Source organism: Sorex araneus, chromosome 5 (genome assembly GCF_027595985.1).
Source record: "Sorex araneus isolate mSorAra2 chromosome 5, mSorAra2.pri, whole genome shotgun sequence".
Classification (NCBI taxonomy): domain Eukaryota; kingdom Metazoa; phylum Chordata; class Mammalia; order Eulipotyphla; family Soricidae; genus Sorex; species Sorex araneus.
Genome location: NC_073306.1, coordinates 113738862 through 113748855, shown reverse-complemented (window position 1 = coordinate 113748855; position 9994 = coordinate 113738862).

Below are 9994 nucleotides of genomic sequence, written 5' to 3'. Positions count from 1 at the left end.
TGCTCACCTTGCAAGTGCCCACTCACGTTTGATTCCCGGCAATACATATTATCCCTTGAGCACTGCCAGTGATCCCTGAGCACAGAGCTAGGAGTCAGCCTTCAGTACCACGGGGTATGCTCCCTGACCCCAAGGGAGAAGAAAATGTACTCGAGAATACTTCAAGTAGAATACAAGAATACGCTATATTACCATGTCTGCTCTCCTATGGGCTGATGGTCTGGAACTAAGTGTCGTCGGAGCTTCCAGCCCAAGGCCCAGCGGCAGTCAGGGCCTACCGAGAAGACCCCGCCAACCTCCACAGCACCCTTAGCCATGGCTTTTATTTCAGAAACTGCTGGACGGCTTCTTCAGCCTCCTGCCATGGCTTTGGCCTGCTTTCCCTCCTGTCCTTCCCCGTCTCACCCCCAAGCCCTGGGCTGGCGAGATCCCAGCAGGAAACCCAGGGCGTGCACACATGAAGTAATGTGAGAAGAGTGTGAAAAACAACTATTGGCAAAGGTGTGGGGCAGGCGCTGGGAGCCCTCAAGGGCCAATGCCGTGCCAGGGGCAGCCAAGAGCAACCGTGGGAGAACCACCTCTGTGTGGGAGGGGCAGGGCACCCACCCACCTGCCCACCTGCATGTCAGAGACAGCGCCAGGGGAGCTGGAATCCTGGCTCCCTCCTCTAGCACTAGCTCCTCCCTCTCCTCCTCCCTCTCCCTCCCTGTCCCTCCTCCCTTCCTCTCCCTCTCTCTCCCTCCCTCCCTCTCCCTTACTCTCCTTCCTCCCTCTACCTTTCTCTCCCTTCTGCCTCACCCTCTCTCCCTCTCCTCCTCCCTCTCCCTTCTCCCTCCCTCTGTCTCTCCCTCCCTCTCCTTTCTCCCTCTCTCTCCTCTCTCTTTCTCCCTCTCCTTCCTCCCTCTACCTTTCTCTCCCTCCTGCCTCACCCTCCCTCTCCTTCCTCCCTCCCTCTGTCTCTCCCTCCCTCTCCCTCCTCTTCTTTCTCCCTCTCTCTCCTGTCTCTTTCTTCCTCTCCTCCTCCCTCTCCCTCCCTCTTCTTTCTCCCTCTCTCCTCTCTCTCTCTCTCTTTCTCTCTCTTTCCCTTCCTCCTCCTCCTCTTCCTACTCTCCCCTGCCCACACCCTCAGTGCTCCATCAAAGGCCTCCCATTGACAACCCATCTGGAAACCAGAGTTGACCGGCTTCTTTGGTCATGCCCATCACAGCCTCTCTCCTCAGTCTGGGCTCAAGAGCCCCTACTTGAGTGGGGTACCACTGCCCAGGGCCCCTGGGAACAGCAAGTCACCTATCAGGTCCTCTCAGAAGTGCCCGGGAAGCTGGAGCAATAGTACAGTGGGTAAGGCCTTTCACCTGGCCAACTTGGGTTCGACCTCCAGCACTCCTTATTGTCCCCCAAACCTTGCCAGGAGTAAGTCCTGACTACCACTGACTGTGGCCCCAAGACAAAAAAAGAAAAGAAAAAGTGCCAGAGAGACATAGAGGCCCACATTTTCTAAGTGAAAATTTGGTTAGTTTTTTTTGTTCTCTGCTCATAAATAGGAAACTGATATTTGTTTTAAAAAATGGCATAAACCAAATTGAATTCATGTGATGTAATCCTATTACTCCAGAGAGGAATGCTTTTAGTATAGCCAGATTCTCAGATTTTACATATATAGACATGATAGACTCCATACACATGCAGGTATCATTTATGTATATATCATTTTGTAGCATAGTTCTTTTTTTAATTTTAATTTATTCTTTTTACTGAATCACCATGTTGAAAGTTACAAAGCTTTCAAGCTTAAGTCTCAGTTACATAATGCTCGAACACCCATCCCTTCACCAGTGCATATATTCCACCACCAAGAACCATAGTAAACCTCCCACCCACCCACCCGCCACCCTCCAGCCCCCCACCCAGCCTGTATAGTTGGTAAATTTCACTTTACTTTCTCTTTACTTTGATTACATACAAACAAAAAAACCCTCATTATTATTGTTTGGAGTTTCCCCCCCAGAGTCGGATCTGCTGGAAAAGAAGCATTTGATAATTTGTTTTCCATTGCTGAGAATGAGGAGATATGAGGTCATGTGGCCACAGTAGGGGCCGTGAGGTTCTAGATTTCTGTATTTTAGTATTATAGGGACTAAGTCCAGAGGGCTTTCTGCCAGAGGTTGCATCATTGCTAGCTCGTACCTCTCTGTAGCATAGTTCTTGTGTGTGTGTGTGTGTGTGTGTGTGTGTGTGTGTGTGTGTGTGCGCGCGCGCCAGGGCTGACTCCTGGCACCAAAACCGGGCTCACACATGCCAGGTGACTTTCTCATTGCTGAGGCTGCTCCGTCCCTGTCCCATGATTTTTGGTAGCCTGTTTTTCCTCATTTAACAATGGACGATTGAGTTGTTTCCATTCCAAGAATCACAAATAAATATAATCACTTGGGGAGGCTCCTACGCCGGTGGTGTCAAGGGGCTGCTCCTAGCTCTGTGCTCAGGAGTGACCCTGGCTGTCCTCGGGCATCATGTGCGGTGCAGGGCATGAGCCAGGGCCAGCTGCGGGCAAGGCACGCGTTTTAGCCTCTTTCGAGCTCTCTGGCCCCACGCGTCACCATTTTGAAAGGATCATGGCAAGGACATGTATTATGAATTTGGGCACTTCCCACTTCTTCACAGTTACATATGGAATATTCCATTACTGGATGGGGTTTGGGCCAGAGATCAGCTGTTTAGGTATAGGTCTGGCTGAGTTTTGTTTGGCAGTGCTCGGTCAGTGCTCCTGGCTCTGTGCTTGGGGTTGCTCCTGGTCGGGCCCAAGAACATGTGGTTTGGAGGCTTGCCCCAGCCTCCCCTTGCAAAGCAAGCACTCAGTTTATGAAACTATCTCTCTGGCCCCAGAGGTCAGTTGTCACCTATGCCCATGTCCAGCATTTCTTTTGTTCATGGTAACAAAACCTCTGACTTTTAGCTGGCCAAATGATCTTCCTTAAGAATAAAGATTAGCAGGAAGGACATTTGCCTTGCATGCTGCTGACCCAGGTTTGATCCTCATCAGCCCGTATAGTCCCCCAAGCACCACCAGATGTAATTCCTGAGTGCAGAGCCAGGAGTAACCCCTGAGCATCACTGGGTGTGGCCAAAAAACTTAAAAACAAAACAAAATAGAAAAATGAAAAAAAGGCAAAGGATAAAGATTAGGGCTTGAGAGATAGTCCAGTGGGCAGGAGGGACTTGCTCTTGCTGCAGCCGGCCTGAGTTGGGTCCCTGACACCACGTAAGGTCTCCTAGGCCTGCCAAGAGGCACCCTTGAGGGAGGAGCCAGGAGAAAGCCCTGAGCACTGCCCAACCCCTGCCCCCGCCCTCCCGCAAAAGAATCAAGTCTAGCGGGCCTGGAGAGAGAGCTCGGTGGGCTGCACCACGTGCACTGCTGCACGGGCCCCGGGCCACTGCCAGAGCGACCCCCATTCGCCAGGTTTGAAGACATCCCCGTCAACCAAAGAGTAAAGACTAGGCTCTGTGGAGGCCCTGCGGCTTCCACTCCCACACCTCTTAGCCCTGATAATGTCTGGGAATGTTCCCTATAAAAAATATTTTGTTTTTGTTTTTATGGGCCACACCCAGTTGTTCTCAGAGCTGTAGGATGACATTACTTTGTCCTTTCCCTCCTTGCCACAAGTAGCTTGTCCCGGTTTTACCCAGAGTTTAGGCTTACCCCATTCTCACCCATCAAGGTGTTCCCGAATCTCTCCCATCCCTTTGTTTAGCTATAATCACTTCTCCATGCTCTCTTCCCCAAAAGAGTTAATCCGAGGCTTTCCCTTAATCTGACTCTGCTAATTTGCAAGGTCAGACCTTCCTAGGATACTGAATTTATGTTATATAAGTTAATATTGCCTTTCTCCTCTTCTTGTGCCTTTTGAATAATTTACTTTAAAGCTATGACTGTTTTGTATAGACACAAGAAGACAATATTATGTTTTTATAACTTGGGAATTAATTGGCCTCGAATATTCCCTCCCGGGCCTCTGCTTTCTCCACTTAAGCCTCAGTTGCCCTCAGTTCCTAGCACCCCAAAGTAGGGTCCCCGACTTGGGACAGGAAGGATCCAGGGCAAGCGGTGAGTTATGTGCTACCCTGGCATCGAGATGGGCCTGGCCAAAGTGCCTAATTCTTAACTATAAGTTAAGAGCTTGATCATAGACAAATGCTGTCATGATCCAATAGTAATTATGAGACTGGGACCCTGCCAGGGATAGGAAAGACTGATCTGGCCTGAGCACTGTAGTCTGAGATTGAGATGGCCCCAGGAGAGCAATTCTATAAGCTTTAATGCATCTCTTATTGTGTCCATACAAAATAATTAATATTATGAATTCTTATACGTTTGCTGGCTGAGGAGAAGAGAAACACATTCATGGGACTCCGCCCTTGGGTGGATCCTCCTGCTGAAAGAGAATTAAGTCCTAGGAGAAGCATCCCCTAGGGGAAAGGAACCTTACCCTATTGATGGTGACCACAACTATGTGTATGCCCCAACCCCCTGATGCTGTGGAGATTTAACTAGGCTGTGAGAGTGGGTTGGGGGCCAGATCCACGAGCCAGATCCACGGGGCAGATCCACGGGGCAGATCCACGGGGAGAGATCCAGGAGAGCGGGAGAGAAGCGGAGGGAGAGAATGAAATAAACGGATCGAGCAACCAGTTTGGCCTTCTTCCTTCTTCCTTCCATCGCCTGCCCTCGACCGACGGCACACACAGCGGTTCCTGGGCACCGAACGCGGGCAGTGAGACAGAGCCGCCCGGAGAGCCTGCGAGTGCACGCGCCCCCTTGGCGCTCTTTAGTTTTTTACACAGAGCTGACTCCTGGCTCTGTGCTCAGGGATCATTCCTGGAGGTGCTCAGGGGACCTCATGTGGGACCAGGGATTAGCCTGGGGTCTGCTGCACGCCAGGTCAGCGGCTTACCTATTGTGCTATCTCCCAATCCTGTGAAACAAATGTTTAACCTCATTATTGAGGGAGGGCTGAAGCGATAGCACAGCGGGTAGGGCATCTGCCTTGCACACGGCCAGCCCGGGTTCGATTCCTCTGCCCCTCTCAGAGAGCCCTGCAAGTTATCAAGATATCTCGCCTGCATGGCAGCTGCTGTGGCGTATTCGATATGCCAAAAACAGTAACAAGTCTCACAATGGAGACGTTACTGATGCCTGCTCGAGCAAATCAATGAACAACGGGACGATAGCGACAGTGACATTATTGAGGGGGTAATTAAATTTACATATGTAATAGCACCATCCCTGCCCCCCCCAGCACACACCAAATTTCAATGCATTTTAATGTTTTTCTTTGGGTTTGTTTGGTTTTTTTGTTTTTGTTTTTGTCTTTTCAGCAATACTCAGGGGTTACTCCTGGCTCTGCACTCAGAAATTACTCCTGGTAGTACTCAGGGGGCCATATGGGATGCTGGGGGTTGATTTTTTTTTTGTTTGTTTTTTGTTTTTTGGGTCACACCTGGCGATGCACAGGGCTTACTCCTGGCTCTGCACTCAGGAATTACCCCTGGCCGTGCTCAGGGGACCATATGGGATGCTGGGATTTGAACCCGGGTCGGGTGCGTGCAAGGCAAACGCCCTACCCGCTGTGCTATCGCTCCAGCCCCTGGGGGTTGATTTGATCCTAGGTCAGCCACATGAAAGGCAAATGCTCTATCCACTGTACTATCACCCTAGCCCCCTTGGTGTGTTTTGACAAACCCACATCACTACTACCATAACCAAGATACAGGACATTGGGGCTGGAGAGCTAGTTCAGGGGGCAGGGCACTTACATTGCACATGGCTGAAATGAGTTCGATCTTTGGCATAACATAGGATCCCCTGAGTTAACCAGAGTGGACACTGAGCTCACTGGGCCCCGCTAGGTGTGACCCCAAACAAACAAAACAACAAGATAGAGACTATACACACACACACACACACACACACACACACACACTCACTCACACACACACTCACACACACGCACACTCACACACACGCACACACACACTCACACCTCACACACATATGTTCCTAGATTCTTGGCATCCATTTCCCGACCCCCACTATCCCCAGGCAGTCATCCACTTCCTGTCACAATCCCCCCTTTAGGGGCAGGCACACCCAGAAATGTTTAGATCTCTGTGGTCAGAGATCACTCTTAGCACGTTCAGGGGGTGCTAAGGGGGGCTGGAGAGCTAATGAGGGTCAGCCGCATGCAAGGCAAGCACCTCCCTGCTGTTGGTTCTCCCTGTCCCTCCGGCCTCCTCTTTGTGGCGCCCTACAACACATGTGTGAGGTTGGTCTTGCACGAGTGCCCAGCATTTGTCTCATCATTTCCCTCTTAGGAGAAAACGGAGACTCAGAAATTAATTGACTGGACGGAGTGACAGTATAGCGTGTAGGGCATTTGCCTTGCATGCAACTGACCCGGGTTCGATCCCCAGCATGCCATATGGTCCCCAAGCACTGCCAGGCATGATTCCTGAGTGCAGAACAGGAGTAACCCTTGAGCATCACAGGGTGTAACCCCCTCTCCCCAGTGAAAGGAAATTAAAAGGCTTACTGAGGTCAGCTCTCGGGAGACGTCGGGGTAGGGTTCCAGGTTCATCCCTCTCCAGAGTCAGGGTCTTTACACACGATGCTGCCCATGCCCTGGACGTGCTGCAGGAGGCCCTGGAAGATGACCACGGGAGGGCAGATGGAAGGTCAAGGCTGGCTATTGATTTGGGGGCTTGGGGCCACCCCTAGCAGTTGTTAGGAGTGAGTCCTGGCCTTGCTCAGGGCAGTGCTAGCGGAAAATCAGGATGTGGGTGTGTATGGCAGGAGCCGAACCCTGTGCTGCTGTGGTCCTGTGGTCATGCTTAGTTGTGGTGCTCACGGTGTGTTCACCGGGGCCTCGGGGTCAGTCACTGTGCTCGCACACTTCTCTCTTTGGTGCCCAGAGCACACTGGGTGGCAGTGTGCAGGAAGGCAAACACTTTGCTGGTCAGGAATGGTGCTCAGCACACATAGGCTGGTGCCAGGGCTAAAAGCCACAGTCTCAGGTTTGCAAGGTAGACACTTGGCCACGGAGCCATTCCCCAGCCCCCAAATCTCTGAGGAGGTGGGTGTAAGGCACATGGAAGAGCTGGAAATAGACAAGGAGATACACAGTACCATGTTCAAATTGTTTATAGTGGGGGTTGAGAGCTACTACAGCAGGGAGGGCACTTCCCTTGCACACGGCACCTCAGTTTGGTACCCAGTGCCACACTGAGCCCTATCAGGATGATCCCTGAGCACAGAGCCAGGAGTAAGCTCCAAGCACTGCTGGGTGTGCTCCCCCCCAAACAAACAAACAAGAAATAATTTGTAATCAAGCACTAAAAATATGTTGTCTGCATTTTGCAATATATTTCTAAGAGGACACCATCATGAAGGTAGCCAGGTCTCAGGTCTTCTCCCTTTCTTCCTGGAGAGGCCACACCTGAGATACTCAGGGGTTACTCCTGGCTCTGCACTCCTGACAGTGCTCAGGGGATCATATGAGATGCCAAGGATCAAATCTGGGTCGGCTGCCTGCAAGGCGAAACTCTCCCCGCAGTACTCTGGCCCGGGCTCCCAGCTCTTTCTCCTTCCTGTCTTCCTTTTTCTTGGTCAAGCCTCTTTGCTGATGTAAGTCAGCGAAGGCAACAGCGCTCAGCAGACTATCCTCGCATTGCAAAGCACGCGCTCTGGGAGGGCAAGTGAGGTGCATCAGGGACATGAAAACGAAGACCAGACAATTCTCCAGTTTCAAGAATGTGTTTGTGTATAGTTTATTTGAAGCTCAAACCCGAGAAACAGTATCACTAATGGAACTGGGCTCCTGAGACACCCTCAAACGCTGAGTCGACACAAGGTGACCAAAACACAGACGGCCATGGGAACAGCCCCGGACAATTCTCAACTCAGACACAACACTGGATTTGACAAAACACCGGCGACAAATTGAGCTCTCATCTAAGATAGATGTCCTTATGCAGTAGAGACCCACTCCTCCCCGCCCAGTGCCCCTCGCTGCGCCCCTCTCCTGCAGGGGAAGCCCCTCCGCTGCTCCCTTCCCTTCCCTCTGCTCATTCCGCACAGCTGGACACACTTCCATGCGCAGCATCTTCCAAGAGTTGTGGTTGTTTATTATTATTTTGAACTTTTTAATATGCTCAAAACCTTTAATGATATAAAGTTGCAGGACATTTTTTTGGGAAAAAGTTCACATCACTTGGGGCTGGAGCAATAGCACAGTGGGTAGGGCGTTTGTCTTGCATGTGGCCGACCCGGGTTCGATTCCCAGCATCCCATATGGTCCCCTGAGCACTGCCAGGAGTAATTCTTGAGTGCAGAGCCAGGAGTAACCCCTGTGCATCGCCGGGTGTGACCCAAAAAGAAAAAAAAAGTTCACATCATTTTTGCTAGCACTTTCTCTTTGAAACTGCTGAACACTGAACATGGTAATCAGGAAAAAACAATTGACTTACTTGGGGGAAATGGGACCACAAAATACCCAGCCAAGGGCTGGAGCAGTAGCATAGGGGGTAGGGCCTTGCATGTGACCGACCCGGGTTCAATCCCTACCATCCCATATAGTCCCCCAGCACCACCACCACCAGGAGTGACTCCTGAGTACAGAGCCAGGAGTATCACACCCAAGCATCGTGAGGTATGACCCCAACCCCCCCCCTAAAAAGCCCCTCAGCCAGCCAGTCAGGGGTGAGCAGCGGAGATAACCAACTGCTAACACTGAGATGAGAGGCAGAAGTCTATGACCAAACTCTTTCCTTTATGCTGGCAGGAACATCTGGGGCATGTTAAAGAAGCCGTAAGACATGGAAGGCGCTACTAAGTATTGATTCTCAGAACAGTGTTATTTTTTGTTTGTTTTGGGATCAAACCCAGTGGTCCTTAGGGCTCATTTCTGGCTGTGCGCTCCTGCCGGGCTCGGGTGATGCCGTCTCTTCAGCCCCTCTCAGAACTCTGTTCTGCAAAGTTCTTCAAGGGCGTACGCGGGGTTGGCGAATGCCTAAACCGTCGTTTCTGGAGCAGGCAAGGCACTTGCCCAGGAGCCTGCCGACCTGAGTTCGATTCCCTGGCACTCCCTAGCGTCACCACCAGGAGAAATTCCTGAATGCAGAGCAGGGAGCAACCCCTGAGTACTGTTGCGTGTAGCCCCCAAACACCAACCCCCCTCCCCAAACCCTCTCTTCCTAAGGCACAGTCTGGGTGAGGCTCCGTCAAGCCTTCAATGAGAAACATTTATGTGTACGGATATTTATTTTAATCAATGTTATCTGGGTTGGGGTCATAGCTGGCTGTGATCCAGACCTACTGGGCCCTATACTGTCTGGCCGTGCTCAGGGAACCCTGCGGTGCTGGGGATTAGCTCAGCGACGTGTGTGCCCTGCAGCTTGTTGGTTCTCTCCCCTGCCCCGTCCAGACATCTTGTTTAATGTCCACAGTGGACTCATGCTCGTGGAATTCACCAACAGTCCTATAACTCACGCCCATATTTTCTCTGGGAGCACCAGAGCCTTCTAGGCGTAGTAAGGCTGCACTTCCCTGCCTGGCCTGGGGTCACTCTGGCTGCTGCTGTCGCTGGGGTCACCTTGGCCGCATGGCCACCTCGGGCTGGGGATCCTCCTGTACAGGGACACACGCCAAGACACAAAGACACGGGAGACCCGGCACTTACGGGCTCACAGGAAGGACTCCTGTTTGCAGTGCGAGCCAGCGGGGAGAAAGTCCAGAGTCCCGGGGCTGATCTCAGCTGGTCATCTGGCCATGCAGACACATCGGGTAACTCAAAGACTTCGCACCGTTTTGTGCATGCTTGTGGTGACCATGAAAACACGGCGAGTGTTTATTTCGGAATCACAGATTTTAGTGGGCAGGCAAATTTATGGATCCTGAATGCATGACTAGTGGGCACCCGCTGCCTTACGCCCTGGTGTTTGGGGT